This window comes from Helianthus annuus, chromosome 5 (genome assembly GCF_002127325.2).
Source record: "Helianthus annuus cultivar XRQ/B chromosome 5, HanXRQr2.0-SUNRISE, whole genome shotgun sequence".
Lineage (NCBI taxonomy): Eukaryota > Viridiplantae > Streptophyta > Magnoliopsida > Asterales > Asteraceae > Helianthus > Helianthus annuus.
Genome location: NC_035437.2, coordinates 17,047,411 through 17,068,625, shown reverse-complemented (window position 1 = coordinate 17,068,625; position 21,215 = coordinate 17,047,411). Strand labels below are relative to the sequence as shown.

Sequence of the window (21,215 nt, the reverse complement as noted above, 5' to 3'; positions counted from 1 at the left end):
CTCATTTTCTTCCTTTCTTTCGGCTCATCCTCCTTCTTCACAACCGGTTAGTGTTGTTACTATGTGCATGAGATTTATGTTTGTTATATGAACTAGAAATGCTTGGGTAGTAGTTTTTGTATAATTTTTAGGATGATTTGTGGAACTTGACTATATGTGAAAACCCTTGTGAACAAAGCTTGATAACATGTTTAAATGACTAACAAATGGTAGTTCAAGAATGATTATGACTAACCATACTATGCTTCTTTATTCCTTGCAAATAATGATGTTAAACTTAAGATTCGGATATATAATGTATGTTTTGCATGTTGATCTTGCTAAAACATGTGATTTTGGTTCATAAATATATGATTATGTTGATATGAAAACCCTAGAAAATGATGAACATAAGATGAACTTGTTTGAATATGACTTGAAGATGTAAAAATGGCAAAGTTTGATCTATTTTCATTGCTGGTCAGTTTAGGAAAAATGTTAGTGGAACCTTATTGGCTGTTTCCTAATCTGGGTCTGATTGCATAGTACATATTGGACTGTTAGATCTGCATCATCACGTGTACGTGAAAGGGACAGCTTACGACTCGCAACCACACCGTTGCGACTCGCAACCAAGGCAAGACAACTCGAGACCACGTAGTTGCGACTCGCAACCATAGCATGACAACTCGAAACCTCACGATTGCGACTCGAGACTACGACGGTTGCGACTCGCAACCACAGCATGATGACTCGAGACCACACGGTTACGACTCGCAACCATAACGTGACAAGCCGAAACCACCTGGTTGCGACTCGAGACCAGCTGGTTGCGAGTGGGCTGTCCACTTTGGTTATTGGGCCATTATGTGTTATGGGCTATCTGTTGACTGGGTTATGTGTTACTGTTGACTGCTTAATTGTTTAGGCCGGCCCAATAACCCCATGACTGTTTACTTGTATGCATGTTACGTGCCAGTATGTGTTTTACGTGAATACTTGTATCTGACCTATACCGGTAACCATGTTAGGACATGGTGACCAGCGTGTTTGACCGAGTAACCTAAACCTACCGAGCAACCCAAGGTGAGTTCACAACTTAAAAGCATGCGTCCCGGTGGTTTGGGACACGAGACTAACAACCCTATCCCCTGGTAAAAGGGGATACCATTTACATACTTTCCCTGGTTATTGGGAACAAAACTTACTTTTCCTTCCCTGGTATTGGGAAACCTTTTGGACAATCCTATCCCCTGGTAAAAGGGGATACCATTTACATACTTTCCCTGGTTATTGGGAACACAACTTACTTTTCCTTCCCGGGTATTGGGAAACCTTTTGGTTAATTACTGTTTATACGGATTGCAACTAACGGCACTAAACGAAACTCTATCACTCAAGTCCCTACTACAAATACCGATTAGTCGCCGGGTTAGGCGAGCGGGTTATTAGTTGATAGCGCTATTTAGGTGTTTACCAGCCTCACACCGTGCCCTGGTTTGGGACGGTCGTGAACTAATGTACTCAGATATTCGTCAATGATGATAGAACATTGACATCGGGGCATCCTGCGGATACGCAACGGTTACCTAGTGTTCGGTATTGGAAAAACAGTTTAGTCGCTAACTTTTGGGGTAGCTCCCCAGGGCATGTATAAACGGATAAATTAACCGGTGAAACAAGTTTTTGGTAATTAAAACTGGACAACTAGTGAACTCACTCAGCATTATTGTTGACCCCTTACTGCATGCTTTGCAGGTAACCAATGATTCAGGAGCTGCTGCTTGGGGATGTGTAGTGTTCGTCAAACCCGTGTGTTGGGATAACTGTTTTGAACAACGAACTGTCTTTAAAACTATTTTGGTTTATGCTTCCGCTGTTTTGTTAAACTAATTACCGAACCTAAACTCTGATATTGCTAATTACTACGGATATTAAATATTTCTTAAATGCTCAGTATAATTGGTGGCTGGATCCTGGTCAGTCACGCCCTCGAAGCGGGTGTTATCCGCAGGTGGATTTTGGGGTTGTGACAGTTCGTGTCTACTATCTTATTCTATACCAAGCATAACCAAATCATAAATCCAAGGCTAGCCAGTGCTTTAATAAAAAATATACAAATGTACATTGTAAAAACATCAAGTGCTCATAAACTTGGACATACAATCTGATCCTTCTAAAGAAAAAAAGAATATCTTTCTCTCAAACAACTCTTGAATATTAGAAAAAACCAAATTTAACACCAAATTCGAAGTCGATTATAAATATGATTAACAATCTTTTCTCTATTCAAATGTGTCATCATCGTCATCCTCTAGAAGAGGCTGGTTTGCAGCTACTGCAAGCTCGGCTTCATGTCTGCAAAACACACAATGATAACGACCAACAACCCATAGTTGATACAGTCCGAAAGCAAAACATACTGTTGTTGAGCAACCATGTCAATTTGAATTTTTCGTGGGGCAAGTGCAGGGGAGTCGACAAATTGTAAATTTGCATCCCTAATGACCGACAAAAACACATATCATAATCCCATATATTAACATATAACTGAAATGGTTCCACCAATGCTCGGTGTTAAAGATCAAAACATTAGCTCATTTCCATCTTGATGAGCCTCTATCAACCCGTATAATGTGAGCTAAAATGTGAAATGGTTTTGGAAAGGTACAAAGACATGGAAATCAAATGCTTAGACCTAAAGGGGTCGCCCCAACAGTTGAAGTATGTGTTGTATGGAAGTGGATTCCAACATTTAGAGAAAGTGAAACACATTACCTGCTGGTTGACAGAGATGTATGCCTGAAAATAATCTATAACTGTTTGTGTCAATGTTCTTGAGTTTCTTATTTGAATTTGACACTCATGTTCTAAGATTTGATTTCTTCATTTTAGGATTCATGTTGTCCTTTATTTCGGCATTTCTTTAATCTGAAATACGCCAACGACTCACTGGATTTCTGATGCAGGTTTAAGGAGCAGAAAACGGTGATGATTTTGTCCGAACTATCGTTTTATTGCTATAGTGTTCGTTTTCTTCATCTGTGACAGATTGAAGTTAAACAATTTCTAGCTTTTCCGATGATGACCGCTATGAGGGCACGACATGTGAACGAATCAAGACAACCCACGACTCCTTTTACTATTCATCCGGTTTCCTTATTAACATATACAAGTCAAAAGATGCAAAGTTGAATTATGAAACTAAATGAAATGCAAGGTTGGTAACTTACTTACCTTTTGTGAGCATGAAACATGTGGTGAGCACCAGAGCAACAACCAAAATATGCAGAAACTAAGAAATTTCAAAATGAAATCTATTAAAGTTCTGATTGTATCATTCAAAATTATAAAAATAAAATAAACTTTGATATAACTTAACAACTGAAACATAGCAATCCATTTCAAAGTCAGATTAAAAAAATTCAAACGTATAATCTTAGAAAGAAGAAAAACATATATTTGTAGCTCAAGTTGATTCAACATTATCACATTGCAAGTAATAGTAAACTGAATAAGTATGAGACTCTCATGCTTGCTGTTTAGTTATATATTTTTATTTCCAAAACAAACCATTTCAACCCAAACCTATTATGATTAGCTACTTCACACCTCAATTTTATCCCAAACCCATTTCGGACAGAAACCATTTTGAACCAAATCTGTGATGACCAGTACCCGATTATATTATTTCAAACCCAAACCATTTAGGATAGAATTCGCTATTACACTATATTGAACAGGGTGGGGGTGTTCCCGCTCGTCCCACCGTCCCTCACTTTCCATCTCAGTGCATCTCATTCTCATGAGCACACCATTGTGCCCCACATGGGTATTTCAAAAAGAAGGAAAAATAGTGTAGAGGTTAAAAATCAATCGCTTTTAATTTTAATTTTATTTCTAATTTTGTCGACAAATATATCTAATTGTTAGAAGAACTTTATACCGGTATAAAAGTGGGGATTTCAATATTGATTCTTTTGAACCATCTAGCACATACGTGTGTATACACACACCCAATACAACATAAAATCGTAAAGTCCATATACATTAGAAGTTAAATAGCCTGTTCATCTCAAGTGAACTGTGATTCCAGTAATTTGCAAACTTTTTGGAACATTTATACCTGATATGCTAAATCGCAAGAACCATCTTTACAAAATTAGCTAAATTCCCATTCCCAAAATCTAAAAAACAATGAGATAAATATTAGGTTATTTCACCAGCTACAAAGAACGAACAAAGGCCGCCAAAAAAGAAAGAAACATACGCAACAATGAAGAAAAAACCATATGTACAATGGCGACCTTACCTTGGCAGGTGATCGGAGTGTTTGCTGGCGAGACCAGTGGCGCAACCTAAGTTTTCTCCATAGTTCATCGTTTCTAGATCTGCGAAACAGTGGCCAATACACCACAAAATCTTTCAGTCACTGCTCACGGAGCCGTCGGTGCCGCAAGATCCAGTCCAAAAAATCCCTAAATCGCCACCACATGATGTTTACACGGTCGTCGATGCGTATATTGTCCTTGGTTGCTCACCACCACAGAACATCATCTCCCGCTCATGCGCTCATGTATTTTTCCTTTCTCGTGAAGAACGCCACCAACACCCACATCGCCACCACCACCGAGCTAGACAGGGTGATGGGTTTTGACCAGAAAAGTGACGATGGTGGTGGTGTTCTGGAAAGCTTTGTTGTAGATTTGAGAAGAAATCCAGGGGTTTTGGGCAAGGAAGATGAGGTGAGGGGTGAGGGTTAAGATTAGGGTTTTGAGAGGTGTCTTCAGTCCGTAGTGTATTTTTAACAAATGGGCAAAAAAATAGGTGGGGCATGGATCGAACCTGAGATGAAGTTGAATTCAATAAGAGACTTAACCAATTTACCATACACTATAATCTGGCCAATATTGAACAATAATACTATCTATACAGTAAGAACAATGGGGCAGCTGAAGTGGACAAAAACACTATTCATTGGATTTCTCTATTAATATATAGGATAATATATAGGATAATTGTTGTAGACAACAAACAAGATACAAGGATTAATTTTTGTTGGATTTTCAACATGGACTTTGCAAACAAGCCAGTTGGGCTTGCATAAAAGAAAGGCAAAGTGGAATTAAATAGAGGAAAGTAAAGGCTTGCAACTAACAAGCACCGTTGGGAAGTTCGCAAGGCCCACAAAGAAAGACAGTGACAATTTTTAGGTAATAAAAAGAAAATATGCGATAAGGGGAGGGCAACCTCTTGGTTGCTTGGGATTCAACGCACGAAAACAGTTTTGACGACTACACAATTCGCATACCATAAACAAATAAGGATGCAAGGCTAGTTAACTCGTGATCATCTTTGGGTGTAGGGTTAGTGCTAGTGAGCATTGTTTAACTTGGTTAATAGTTGTTTTGGACATGAGTGTTTGGTTAATTGTTGTCTTTAAGGATAGATTGAGTTCCTGTGATTATTTTTTATTGAAGAACGAATTTGTCTTTATTGAATTTAGAGTAAATTTCTGTTTTCGTCCCCGAGGTTTGTCCATTTTAACTAGTTTAGCCCAAAAGTCTAAGTTATAACAAAACCATCATCTATAAAAAAAAATTTGAACTTTTTGCAACAGTGAAATGTTACCCGTTTTTATCTCTGGAACAACCGCTATCAACATTCCAGGGATTGTCAACAACTCCTCCTTAGTTGTTCCTGAAAGGTAAGGAGATTAGTAAGACATGGGTACCCAGGCCATCGTGGTCCTGGGATTACCTGAAGCATCAAAATAAGACACTTCCTTTAAACATAAGTCCCCTTTAATTTCAAGGATTGGAGACTTTACTGCCTTGGATTTAGGTTTCCAAATCTGTTTCGGTTTAACAAACATGTTTGTTGCCTTCGGTTGAATAACTTTAGCTGTTTCAGACTTGTTAGTTTTAGAAAAACGTTTTTGTTCCTGAAAAGCTTTGCGTTTGTTTTTGGCAGCGTTCCAATCCCCATCAGAAGGTTTAACCTTGGGATTCACATTCTTCATTGCCTTAGGTGAGTAGACTGCACATCATGTTCAGAAATCTCACCAGTCTTTCTGAAAGCTTTGTTAGCACAGTCAAATGCATATTTCTCGCATTTGCCATTACTGACTGGCTTAACAAAGGCATTTTCACATCACGGGCCTTTTGAGGACTATTGCTGCCCGTTGAGGACTGCGGAGAGCCTGATCGTCTGTAATGTTTAGGCTTCTTATTTCCGCGTCCTTTACCTGCTTGCTTCGGCTCTTGTTGCTTGATCTGAACCTTTTCATCACTAATCGAAGGTTCAGATTGTTCAGCTTGCGCACTTGGAGCCTTGTTCACATTAGTCTTCACTTCTTCCTTCATGTCGTCAGCTTTAACAGAATCGGAGAGTTCTGGTTTGTTGGATGAAATACCAGAAACTTTAGCAGAAACTTCAGCTGAAACATTTGACGAACTTTCAGCACAAAACGGTTCTGCACATGACGCTTTTGAGCTAAATCCACTAGAATCAACCGATTCCAATTTCTCAGAATCAGCTGCTTCAGATGATTCACATTTGGAATTAGATGGTTCAGCTGGCTCATTCGTTTCATTTGCTGATTCAGTCTCTGTTACACAAGCATTAACATTTTCGCCTAAACCTTCAGGCCTATAATTAATCACATAGTGAAAAAACAAGCTAAAAATGCCACACACATCAGAATTTGATGCTTGTTCATCTGCAACGACATCTTCAACTTTTACTTCATCTGCAAGGGAAGACGAAGCATTAGTATCATTCACAGATGGAGAAATAAACGTGATTGGCTGATCCGTTCGTTGTTCAACGGTCTCATTTTTTCTAGATGTCTTATCAATTTTTGGACCATAAGCCATCTTGTCCTCATTCATCAATTCCTCCTCAGTCATGGGTAAATATGTGTAGTTGTCATTATATGGAGGAGGAACTTGATTGGAACCCAAACCACACCCCTTCTTTCTCTTGTATGCGAGTTGCTGATCACATAGATTTTTGACCAGTTTACTGGAAGACTCATATTTTTTAATGTTAAGTTCGTTAATTTGATATGTTTCTCTGATATCTTCCAGTTCTTTGATCAAAATGCATACCTTCTCCTGTGCCACTAAGAAATGGGCTGTTTTTACACTTACATCATCCTTAAGTCCTTAAGTTTGATGATGTCTTTTCGCTGAGCTTCAATTTTATCTTTATAAAGCTTTTCATTCTTTGATAAAGTAAAATTTTTATTTTTTATGTCTTGATAATCTTGTATTATCTCAGCGTTTTGTATTCGATATGCCTCAACCCTTTCTCGACACTCAGGAGTGCAAAAGACAGAAAGTATCTCTTCACGAGTAATTTCTTGAGCAACGGGTTTGTGAAATATGAATGCCATAATTTCAGCGGGTGGTTGATACTTTTGTTCTTCTCCTCAAACACAAACCAAACAAGAACCCGTGCACTTGCTAACTCAAACACCTTACAGTCGAATGAACCCGTTTTCTGACCTGTACCTCGAAACCTGTCAAACCTTTTTCACAACCAAAGAAACCTTTTTTTTATTGTTTTTATTTATTTATTTATTTATATTTTTTATTTTAATTAAGTTATACGTATTATTATTATTATTAATATATTATAATTAATGATTATGTAATAATTACCTAATGATTAATAACGAGTTGATGCTAACCCGCGCGTTGCAGCGGGATATTGTTTATGATGTCTTTATGACCAAACAAAAAAGAAACGCTAAACCACGCAGACACCTTGTGATACGTTACATAAAACTTGCGCCTTGTGACAATTAAAAATGACCCTTGAAATATAAGTTTATTATTACGACGTAACTGTAATAATGATAAACAAAAGAAAAATACGTAAAATTAATCAATTTTACATGGCTAAACAAAATTGTTAAAACAAAATTATAATTCAGTGTTACTTTATAGTAGAATGAGGTAATTAAAACTATTAGAATATAGAATCTAAATAAAATTTTATATTGATATTCAAAAACGTATGCTGGTTAAATTTTAAGCTTTTGGTATACCTTAGGGGCTGTTTGGTAGCCTCTTAATGATCATTCAGATGCTACCTCTTAATGGTTTAAAACCTCTGAATGAATAAGAGGTAACCTCAACTCTGAATGGTTAAGAGGTAACCTCTGAATGGTAAATCATCACATGTCACATTCTTATACCTTCTCATTGGTAAAATTCTTAATGGTTCCATTAAGAGGTAGCCTCTTAATGACCATTCAGAGGCTACCAAACAGCCCCTTACACTCGTAAAATGCTATCAGATTTCTAAAAGATAAATACACAATATTTAGTCTTTAATTAAAATATCTTGAATGGAAAATATTGAAACTTATTATTGCGTATTGCTAAAAGGGAAGCAAAGTAATTCCATAACTTAACAATAGGATAAATCAATAGTCATAAAATAATAAAATAAAATAGACCGTATTCTTTATAATAAAATTAAATAAACCAAATGGTTAAAAATTAAATGATGGTAAATGTAATTTGTGATCTTTTGCAGACAAACCAAATGGTCAAAAATTAATTGATGGTAAATATCATTTCTGCAGGCTATCTAATACTTTTGTAGACTTTCATAATTCCAATGCTTTTTCTTGTAATTTTCAATGCACCCTCTTTAAAAAAGTTCAATAGCCTAAATTAAAAAATCAACTTCTCCCAAAATTTTTAATAGATGCGCTCCAAAAATTTTCCAATATACGATGTTTGGTGTAAAAACTAAAAAGTTAAAAAAATGGGTGAGTACCAATGGTCCATCAAATGCTACCACACGCAATAATATAATATATACAATCTAGATGCAACCATTACAAAACAAATTCACATCACTATTCAAAAAGTTCTTGACAATTTTCTTTTACATACCTAACACACATAACAAATGGATCCAAGAATCGGAGAAGAAGCCAACAGTGCATCACGCCATCACCATCACAACAACGTAGCCGCAGCAGCACGTCACCACCACTGAACCGCCGTCTCAATAGCACCACTTCCGAACCACCGTACCACAACACCGCCAGAGATTCACCGCTACCACCGCCGTTCAATTTTGTAAATCCTAAACTCTTCAAAATCCATCTCCGCCAAAACCGTCGGCCACGACGATCTCTCTCTGATTTCTCCATAACCGCCATGGCCGGAAATTTTTGGTGATGGTGGGGGTTATATAGGAAGTGAAAGAGTGGCAAACGACAGGGAACGGTGGTTGCAGGGAATACGTGAACGGTGCGTCGTTTGGTTATCAACTTTAGCCATGACGGCCTTTGAATGTTGTTGTCGGTTTCATAAACACCAGTAGGGTTTGAGTATAGAAGCATATATATATTTCACATTGTTGTTGGTTTGTTCTGATTCGTCATGTTGTGTTTAGGAAGTTTGTATCGACGGTTTAATTTTAATGGTCGCGTCTGATTGTGAACGGACGTGTCTGATTTTGATAAGTGTAGTTATATAAGATATGAATGAAACGGTGTGTCTTTTGAATGATTCGGTGCCTTTTGAACGAAGTGATGCAATGGTGGGGTTGAGGCACCCTAAGTTATTATTTGTATAAGAGTGTAATTATTTATAATATTTATTATTAATAAAAACGAAACAACTGTCTTCTTCGTTGATTTCAAACGTAACCCTAATCAGATTTCGGCCGCGAAAACCAATAACAATCAAAGCACTTTCCCTGTTGCAAGTGGCGTCGTGTAACAACTGCCACTAAAATCCATAATTAGGATGGTAATTAGCTATTAAGAAAACCCTAATTGAGAAACCCAAGTAATTCTGCACTAACCCTAAAATTTCCAGAACAATCAGAATCAGGATCAGGGCCCCTCAAACTCAGGGGGGGGGGGGGCAAAACCCTAGTTACGATTATCTAAATAACTTGCTGGCCGTTTTGAATTTTACAATTTTATCAACTCAGCTAAGTTACTTAGACACGAAGCTACCTATAGAAAATAGGTGACCACTCGCGTAGCGCGACACCTATAGGGGTTACCCCTCGCGCTACGCTACAGGGACAAATTCGCATAACATAGGTTACCACTCGTGTAGCGCGACGCCTATAGTGATACCCCTCGCGGTACGCTACGGTGTCAAATTTCAGGTATAAATAGAGGAGTCTGGGACTTGATTTCTAGCACAAAAACGACGAAGAAATTCGTTGTACACGCTAAGTTATAGCCAAAATACTACACAAACACACACTAATCTCGAAACGCTGCCGCAATCAGAGTAATAACTCGATCGCTATTACGATTCAACGTCCGATCGATTATAACTATCCAACGATAGTCCAGGTGCTGCTCAATTGAGCTTGTACTTTGATTATTCGTCGTGATTTCGACTTGAATATTAGAGTGCTGTTCGAATTCGGACTATGCTCTGTTATTCGTTGTGAATCCGATTGAATTATCGAGTATTGCACTGATTAATCGCTGTGAAGGTTTAATCTCGTGAATTGACGTAACTGCTGTATTAAGTTACCTACCTAGTTGTGTGCACTAGATTACAAAGCTAACTCAATAGGCTAAGCTCTACCTGTATAAATCTGCAATATATCAAGGCTTATCTGTAGACTAAACTTTGGCCGTATGAATCTGCATGATTATAATGTGAGTCATTCCTCTTTTATAAACTCTTTTCTCACAGTTTGTGAGTCATTCTTCTTTTTAACTGTTTTCTCACAGTTTGTGAGTAAGTATTACAATACCTCAAATTATTTTCAAGGTTATAATTACAGGGATTAAGTCTTTGTAATCACCAAATTACAGCTGGTATGTGGGGTATTGTGCACAGTACTGTTATTATCACTCTATGTGAGTGAATATTACTCTATGTGAGTTATTATTACTCTGTGTGAGTACACCGTCACTATTTGGGCAACGGGACCCAATAGTGGTATGACCACAGTCACAGAAATGAATCGAGTGACAAATACCCATTCTTGATAATTGGTTGATAGAAACATTGTAATCGCTCTTAATACTGTAAATTATAACTAACGGGTCGTTTTAGAAAACAGAATGATTCACTCAGTATTTCCCGCTGACAAAACCTTTTTAAAACGCGTTTCAGGTAATTACAGTATATTGGAGTAAGAATTGGATCCGGCACCAAAGGCATCAAGAAGTGGCTTATTTCATTAATTAAATCAAATTAAGAAATATCGTTTTTATATTAAAAGCTACCTTTGTAAAACATGGGTTTATCCCATCTATCCATTTAAATAAAATCCGGTGTTTTCTAAACTCTGATATTTTCCTAACTCACGGTCCTGATGAAATTTCCGCTGCAATGTTTTTTTTTCAAATTAAAAATAATCACCGGTACCACGGGACTGCTCGCGGCTCCCGACTCCGTCCAGGGTGGGTCGGGGGTCGTGACAGAAGGTGGTATCAGAGCTAAGCCACTGCTCTAAGCCTATAAGTGTTGTGATAATAATACCTAAGCAAAAAGAGTTAGGAGATTTCTATTAAATGGTAGCACAACTGATAGCAGTTAGACTTGAACATAAGAAAAGATGCCTTAGTATAAGCTAAGCCACTGGTTTACACAATTAGGTGTTATAATAATACCTAAGTGAAACGGAGAATTAGAAACTTAATATTATCTGATAGCACTCCGGATGATATTTAGACTTGAACTTAAGAATGTTGCCTTAAAATAAACTTTAAGGTAAATTACTTATATAAGTATAATGTAATGGACACTGGTATGACGGTTAGCAGGCAATAGCACTTAATTGCTATTTATTCTTGTTTATTGATATTATTTGGTCTAGAATAAGATATGTTATGGGAATACAAATTTCCTTGATTCTGGATAAAAGCCCTAATGAAAGAGGCATTTTTTTTTTTTTGAAAAGATACTATTTATGGGAAATAGAAAAATTTTCTCCGGCAAAACTGGGTATAGAGTAGCAGACTCTCCAGCTTGACCAGACTTATTGAGATTACCGCTCCGGCGCGAACCGGATAAGACGGGGTAAATGATATGTCAAATCAGTGACAAGATTTCCCTAAATAGTATCATGACCAAATACCTGAGTGGTTCTTGGAAATATGAATCTGTTAAATACATTGACCTGATAAATGGTATGTTTATTTCAGCATATGAAATATGTGATTATATAGATAGGTATATCTATAAGCAAATTCCAAAAACCCATAAGGATTGACAAATTGAAATACAGTACAAGCATCCGTGTCTAGAATTCTCTATCAGGAATCTCTTTTCCAATATCAAACATTATTTTGTTTGATCATTTACCTCGTAACTTATACAATGAGAACCCTTTAAAGAAGGGATATCATCGAAAGTATAAAAATTTACAAGGCACAAGTAAGAAACATATAAAGTTGTGCTAATGCACAAGAAAACACATGAAACTTAAAATATACGTCCACAAACGTTGAAATATATCACACACGACTTTCCAAGGCAAGACCTTTGAAAAGTGTAAATTGGGCACGATGACACCAATACTAATTCTGTTAGTAGAAAACTACTAATTAGGAAGAAACACTCTTGCCATACGATTCTACCAACGACACAAATCTCGCTAAGGTACGTTATAACGAGATTTCACAAACATCGGTGCACAGTTTAACCATAATCACACTGCAAAAAGGAATCACATACCTTTGTAAATTCTCTATTTTTTTAACATTCCATAATAACATCACACTAGTTATCACACGGAAATCCAAGTAAAGTTTTTATATTATTGAAATTCTGACTTCTGCCTATAGTAAGTTAACTCTCCTAGGCATCATACCATGAGGATTTCCTTCATAGTAGCAAATTTTTACATTTCTTGGTAAAACCACACGTTCATTGTACATATGGTTCATTCAAATTAGGAAGACCATAGGAGGACATTATACCAATTGTTGTTTAATCAAAAGTTCAAATATCATTTCACTATAGTTGATCTTTGCATAGTAAAACCTCGTTTTACAAAGCAATGACTCTTTAATATCAAATCAATGAATTTCTTGAAAAACTCGATTTTCCATGGTTTCTGTTATAATGATGTCCGAACTTCCTTATTACCACTCGTTTTGTTCAAACCCAGTTAAATTGCTCACAATTCGTATTCAATTCCAGGTCCCATATGATATTTTAAGCCATCATATTCAAATTCAAAATAATCCCAAAAAGCACTTTGATTCTCTTGAAACTATAACATATTTTTTGGCCTTCGATTTCACTAAAATATTTCTTTGATCACGATCACCCTCTGGTGACATCTCCACAAAATCTGAAGATTACGCTAATCTCAGATTTAATTATTTATTTATTTAAAATTATTTATATTAAATTTGCCTTATTAATTTATTCAATAAAAGTAATCTTAAAACAATCATATACTCAGATAATGATACACAAATTCACCTCCTATTCCGATTTAGGTTTATGATAATATATCAGTATTTTAAATACCCTGGTTATTGTCAGGAGCAGATATTGAGTAGCCTAGCCTTAGTTAGGCATGGACTGATCACCTATGCTTAAACAAGGCAGCACTAACCAATATCCAACCATAATAATAACCATTTAATTTATATAAATTAAGTTATCATACTTATTTATTCCAACAGTCAAAAAGAACATTGTAAGCATTTGCATGCACTCTTAACTTTGTTAAGAAAAAGAAAAATTGTACGCCAAGATCTCGAAGTATGAATTCTGGCTACAGGGAGTGCAATTCTTAGGTCATGTAGAAAATCACGAAGGTATCCATGTGAATCCTTCTAAACTAGAAACAATTACTAAAAATAGAGGGTTCCGCAAACAGCCATAAAAGTTTGAAGTTTTCTAGGTTTAACCGGATACTATAGACAATTTATTTAAGATTGTTCCAAGATAACTAAACCCTTAACTAAGCTAAACCTGTAAAATAGTTAAGTTTAAGTGAGGACCTAGACAAGAAGAAGCTCTTAAGATATTAAATCAAAGGTTAACAAGTGCTTTAATTTTAGCATTGCCAAAAGAAACTGAAGTATATGGTGATACTTCAAAATTAGGAATAGAATGTGTGTTGATGCAACGCAAAAAGGTAATTGCGTATGCCTTCAGGCACTTAAAAACACGAGGAAAATTTTACAACTCATGATTGAGAACTAGGAACTATAATTTTGCCCTTAAGATTTAGAGACATTATCTGTAGATACAGATCACAAAAAGATAAAGATACGTATTTGGGCAAAACAAACTAAACATTAGGCAAAGAAGATGGATGGAAATCCTAAATGAGTACAACTGTGATATCCAGTATCATGAAGAAAAGCAAATGTAGTTGCAGATGCTTTAAGTCATAAGTATCATGAAAAGCAAGAGTGAGTCCATGCTCTTAGATTAAGATCTACAGTTAGATTTACTGAAGCAACTAAAGAAAGTTCAAGAAACAGCAATCGAAGATGATGCTGAAAGAATGAAAGGACAAGCCAAAGAATTAAAACAAGGAAGTGATAGAATTTGGAGATTCCCTAAGAAAACAATTGGGTACCTAAGCAGGGAAAATTAAGAAATAAGATTCTAGATAGATCTAGGTATACCATGTACCCAGGTAACAATCAGATATACCAAGATTTAAGAAATAACTTTTGGTGGATAGGAATAAAAATGGACATAGCCAGTCATGTATCTAAGTGTCTCACTTGTTCACAAGTTAAGACAGAGCACTAGAAACCTTTAGGATTACCCCAACAATTAGAAATGCCTATATGGAAATAGGAACTCTTAACAATAGATTTTGTTACTAAGTTACCCAAAACCAGAAAAGGTAATAAAGCGATTTGAGTAATCATGGATCGATTTACCCAAATTAGCTCATCTTCTAAACTATGAAAGAAACCTTTAGCATAGAAAGGTTAACCAAGTTGTACATAGATAAAACAGTATCCTTACATAGAGTTCCACTCTCCGTTGTATCGGACAGAGATAGTCGTTTCACTTTTCATTTCTGAAACAAGTTTCCAAATAGCAATGAAAACACGACTAAATTTAAGTACAGCTTATCATCCCCAAACAGACGGACAAAGTAAAAGAACCATTCAAAACCTTGAAAGACATGCTGCGAGCATGTGTGATAACCATTCAAGTAGGATAACCACTTACCCTTAATTAAATTCTCCTATAGCAATAATTATCATTCAAGTATCAAAACTGTCCCATTCGAAGCACTGTACTGACGTAAGTGCAAACCCCAGTTTGTTAAGCAGAAATAGGAGAAAATTAATTATCAGATCCTAAAATTTTACAAGAAACCCCTGACAAAATCAAAGAAAGACTGAAAACAGCTCGAGATCGTCAGAAGAACTATGCAGATAATCGTCGTAAACCTTTAGAATTTCATGTAGGAGATAAGGTACTTTTAAAAGTTTCTCCTTGGAAAGGTATAGTACGATTCGGTAAGAAAGGAAAGCTAAGTCCGAGATACGTTGGACCATTCCCTGTGATTTAACGAATAGGACCAGTAGCTTATTGGTTACAACTACCAGAAGAATTGGCTGGAGTACATGATATATTTCATGTATCCCATCTCAAGAAATGTCTATCAGACAAATCCCTGGTAGTATCTCTTCAAGATATAGCGGTAAATAAAAAAATTAAAATTCATAGAGAAACCATTGGCTATCGAAGATCGAAAAGTCAAATTCCTCAAACACAAAGGACTGGGTTGGTCAAAGTCAAGTGGAATTCAAAGAGAGAGCCAGAATACACTTGGGAACTGGAGTCCGAAATAAAGCGAAAATATCCACATCCCTTCCAGTAAATCTCGAGGACGAGATTTTTCTTAAGGTGGGGAGGATGTAACAACTGCCACTAAAATCCATAATTAGGATGGTAATTAGCTATTAAGAAAACCCTAATTGAGAAACCCAAGTAATTCTGCACTAACCCTAAAATTTCCAGAACAATCAGAATCAGGATCAGGGCCCCTCAAACTCAGGGGGGGGGGGGCAAAACCCTAGTTACGATTATCTAAATAACTTGCTGGCCGTTTTGAATTTTACAATTTTATCAACTCAGCTAAGTTACTTAGACACGAAGCTACCTATAGAAAATAGGTGACCACTCGCGTAGCGCGACACCTATAGGGGTTACCCCTCGCGCTACGCTACAGGGACAAATTCGCATAACATAGGTTACCACTCGCGTAGCGCGACGCCTATAGTGATACCCCTCGCGCTACGCTACGGTGTCAAATTTCAGGTATAAATAGAGGAGTCTGGGACTTGATTTCTAGCACAAAAACGACGAAGAAATTCGTTGTACACGCTAAGTTATAGCCAAAATACTACACAAACACACACTAATCTCGAAACGCTGCCGCAATCAGGGTAATAACTCGATCGCTATTACGATTCAACGTCCGATCGATTATAACTATCCAACGATAGTCCAGGTGCTGCTCAATTGAGCTTGTACTTTGATTATTCGTCGTGATTTCGACTTGAATATTAGAGTGCTGTTCGAATTCGGACTATGCTCTGTTATTCGTTGTGAATCCGATTGAATTATCGAGTATTGCACTGATTAATCGCTGTGAAGGTTTAATCTCGTGAATTGACGTAACTGCTGTATTAAGTTACCTACCTAGTTGTGTGCACTAGATTACAAAGCTAACTCAATAGGCTAAGCTCTACCTGTATAAATCTGCAATATATCAAGGCTTATCTGTAGACTAAACTTTGGCCGTATGAATCTGCATGATTATAATGTGAGTCATTCCTCTTTTATAAACTCTTTTCTCACAGTTTGTGAGTCATTCTTCTTTTTAACTGTTTTCTCACAGTTTGTGAGTAAGTATTACAATACCTCAAATTATTTTCAAGGTTATAATTACAGGGATTAAGTCTTTGTAATCACCAAATTACAGCTGGTATGTGGGGTATTGTGCACAGTACTGTTATTATCACTCTATGTGAGTGAATATTACTCTATGTGAGTTATTATTACTCTGTGTGAGTACACCGTCACTATTTGGGCAACGGGACCCAATAGTGGTATGACCACAGTCACAGAAATGAATCGAGTGACAAATACCCATTCTTGATAATTGGTTGATAGAAACATTGTAATCGCTCTTAATACTGTAAATTATAACTAACGGGTCGTTTTAGAAAACAGAATGATTCACTCAGTATTTCCCGCTGACAAAACCTTTTTAAAACGCGTTTCAGGTAATTACAGTATATTGGAGTAAGAATTGGATCCGGCACCAAAGGCATCAAGAAGTGGCTTATTTCATTAATTAAATCAAATTAAGAAATATCGTTTTTATATTAAAAGCTACCTTTGTAAAACATGGGTTTATCCCATCTATCCATTTAAATAAAATCCGGTGTTTTCTAAACTCTGATATTTTCCTAACTCACGGTCCTGATGAAATTTCCGCTGCAATGTTTTTTTTTCAAATTAAAAATAATCACCGGTACCACGGGACTGCTCGCGGCTCCCGACTCCGTCCAGGGTGGGTCGGGGGTCGTGACACGTCGACCGGAAGAGGGTGATCGGAGATGCTAAGTATGGTGATGACGATGATGAGATGACGATGAATGACGGCCGAAGGTGGAGATGCAGGTTGTGGCGGATGTGCGGTGGTTGATGGTTACCGGCGTAGATGTTGCAAGTGAAGTGGTGACCGTCGGAGAAGAAAGACAAGGATGATGATGTTGCAGGTAGATGGCCAGAGATGAAAGACGATGATGGTGACGGAAATCTCAAGCTACTTGGTGACTCGAAATCTCTTGTGAAGTTCAATGGAGGTTGCGACTCGAGTCTATGAAATCAATTACTCGAGACCAGTTGAGTCGAGACCTCAAAAATTGAAGACTCGAGACCTTAGTCGAAACAGTGGTTGCGACTCGAGACGGAGAAGCGTGCAACTCGAGACCTTGAAGAGTATGTTGTGAGTCGAAACCGGTGATGAAGTTAATGACTCGAGACCGTGGTTTCGACTGGATTTGGTTGATTGGCGGAACCAAGGTTGCGGCTCAGATGATTCAACAGAAGTGATTGATGATCACGTTCAAAGTGGTAGCCGGAGATATGTTGAAGTTGCAGGTTTATGGTAGTCGTCGGAGTCATGAAGTTGAGTCGAGACTGTGATGAGTCGAGACCTAGGTAAAGATGTGAAGATGACTCGAGACTGGAACGGTTGCGACTCGGGGAAGGTGTAACTCGAAACCTGTGGAGATTGACTCGAGAACGGTGATGAAATGATGGGACTCGAAACCCGCGATATTATAATTGGAAACAGTGGACTCGAGACATTGGAGGTGGATGTCAACAACTTTCCAAAAAAAAAAAAATTGAGACAAGATGATTTTATTTATAATTTTTTAAATTTGGAAATAGTTGAAAATTTTGAAAAAGATTGAATCGGAAACAGTTGTTTCGAAAATAATGGAATTTTCAAATCAATTTTTAATTTCAAATCTTTTCAAAAGATAAAACAATATCCTCACTCCTTTAACAACTTCCAAAACGATCAGACTACCAAAATATAACGACTTTTGATAAAATTTCGATGAACACTACGAAGAACGCGAAGAACACCGAATCAAAAATAACGAAAATCTTAAATCTTTGATATCACACCGAGCCTAGAAATAGGTTCTAATGGCTCTGATACCACTTGTACGTCCCGTTTAACCGGATCTTTCAATGATATCAAACAATCACCAAGTTTGTGTGGAATCCAAACTTGGTGAGATTCAAGAATAAACACGAAAATCAGAAAATACCAAGAACAAAGAACAATACCGAATCACCTTTAAACACTTGCACACGATTCTATTACTATGAATTAGCAAAACCGTCTAGTACAAGTGCTCACAACCTCAATCGTTACCTCTCTCTCTAACTCTAGAATTCTGTAACTATGAGGTTCCCAGAGGTTCAACCCTAAAAACAAGTTAGAAACTTGTTTATATACATAGACAAGCCTAATTCCCTACATGGGCTCCCCTTGGGCCTGCTTGGCCCACATGGTCTAAAGCTTGGCCCAAGTGACCTATAAAGGTCCAAAACCTAATATAAACTAACCCAGTAAGACCCAGTTCGTAACCATAGCCCGTTATGTTAATTTGATGCGTCAGTCTCACACTTTAGGGCCTAACAATATTAACAATCTTAAATTAAAAAACTAAAACATTTATATGCTAAACTGTTGTCTTTTAATATTTTTACACATTTCAGACCACTTTTTCTTTAACTTGATTAATTTAAAAGTTGAATAATTTATTCAAAAACATTTGTCAAGTCTGTGTGTTATAACAAAGATTAAGAAAACTCATCACATAAAAGTTTGAATGTATAAAAAAATAGTTTATGTTCACTTAAAAAATAATATAAAAGCTAAAAACTAATGATTGTAATTAATAATTAAAAAATAAAATAGAAATATTAGGTAATTAATGCTTTGGGTAATTGAGTTTTTTCCTAAAGTAGTGTTGGTGAAAAAAATATTTACCAAAATAGTGTTAATAGAAAAATATTAAACAAAATGGTGTTTTAAAAGATCAATTTGTCTCTCACTCCTGTATTCGTTGGGAAAATAATTTTGTTTTCTAACCTAACTTATTTTTCTAAGACCACCCGTAGTGGGGCGTGATTTTAAAAAAAAAAATTGAAAAAAACGCCCCTCCCCCCACTACACCCCAAAACACTCCGGCGTTATTTTCAAATAAAATGCATGGTGGCGTGATTTTTAAAACGCCGAAGTTGTTTGCATGTGATAATGGAAGACCAATGGGATTGTGCCAACTAACTTTGACTAACTGACAAGTTTAGCTTTTTTTTTAATCATTTTCTCTATAAAAAATAATAATTATTTATTGATTGCTTGGGGGTTATTGGAATAATGCCCCACTACGCCACTTTTTGCTATAATGCCCAAGTGTGACTAGGATGCCACGTGTCGGATAATGCCCCATGGTGGGGGCATTATACCAACTTACCACTACACATGGTCTAAGAACCTTAAAGAAAATTAATAAACTTACTTTGAAAGAAAAAAAAAACTATTTTGAAAAACTAAAAATTTGTATAGAATAACAGAAAAAAAACCCTATGCATGATTCTACTAACGATAGTCCTCATAATTATATATATTAAATATAAAAACTGAATATTTTTATTTCCAGTAACTAACTTATGCTTTCAATATAAATAACACAATATAGGATAATCAATCTTTGGGAAGGGTATACTGGTTAATTGATTGTGCCTATTGATTTTCAAACAAATAGCAGCCATCTCGCATCTCGATGAATTAAATGTGTTGAATTGTAAATTGATTTGCCGCTTCAATGCTTGATGGATATAATCTGTAAGCCACTATTAAAACTTTAACCCGGTTATTTAGGACTGTATCCCTGCTGACTCAGACTACTTAGCCGAGGGTAACGTCACCTTCAAAAGAGGGGCCTACCACATTATGCATTAATAACTTAATAAATTATCTTTCAATAATCCGACCCTTTAGAATTGTATCCTTGCTGACTCAAACTACTGGGTTGAGGGTAACGTCACCTTCAAAAGAGGGGCCTATCACAATAACTAAGATAATCTCTTAAAAATTGCAAAAGTGCGGAAATAATCAAAGGTTACACTAAACACGAGTCGGATCCAAGTGATTCATCTTGTCTATCTGTTTTTACTTTTATTTTATTTTTCAGCATTTTAGTTAGTTTTATTTTTCTAGTTTAAAAACCTTTTTCTAAACTTTTGATTTTATTAGACGTTGAGGATAAACCGGTATTAAAAGCTCTTGTGTCCTTGGACGACCTCGGTATCTTACCAACACTATACTACGCCCACGATGGGTGCACTTGCCCATATATGCTTTTAGTGTTAGTAAATATCATGTTTTCTAAATTTAAAACTTGACTAAAAAGTGTTAAAGAGCTTAAAGTATAAAAACTATATAACACTTCACACGCATCAAGTTTTTGGCGCCGTTGCCGGGGACACAAGGATTTTAAGAAAGTTAGGAATCAACGGCCTAATCGTTTTTCTAATTCTTCTTTTTTTTTAGGATTTTCTTAAATTTTTCAGCTTCTGCAGAACTCAGCACGGGCCGTGCCAGCTGAACACGCCCGTGCCCAATCTTTGGAACTGGCAATCATGTTTTAAGTCAGACAGTAAGCTGAACACGGGGTCATGCCCACTCAA

At 36.6% G+C, this 21,215-nt stretch overlaps 1 long non-coding RNA gene across 3 annotated transcripts; it reads right to left on the bottom strand.

Annotated features, from left to right (window-relative positions):
• Window positions 1-2,058: 2,058 nt before the first annotated feature.
• On the bottom strand, window positions 2,059-4,953 carry LOC110926412. Of its 3 annotated transcripts, none has more exons than XR_002585180.2 (4): window positions 4,292-4,953; window positions 4,106-4,166; window positions 3,213-3,274; window positions 2,059-3,137 (listed from the first exon to the last, which is right to left on the bottom strand). It is a non-coding gene; the product is annotated as an uncharacterized LOC110926412 (long non-coding RNA). The 3 variants fall into 3 exon arrangements; XR_002585179.2 differs by having other exon boundaries at window positions 3,217-3,274; XR_002585178.2 differs by having other exon boundaries at window positions 2,059-3,274.
• Between the last annotated feature and the right edge of the window lie 16,262 nt (window positions 4,954-21,215).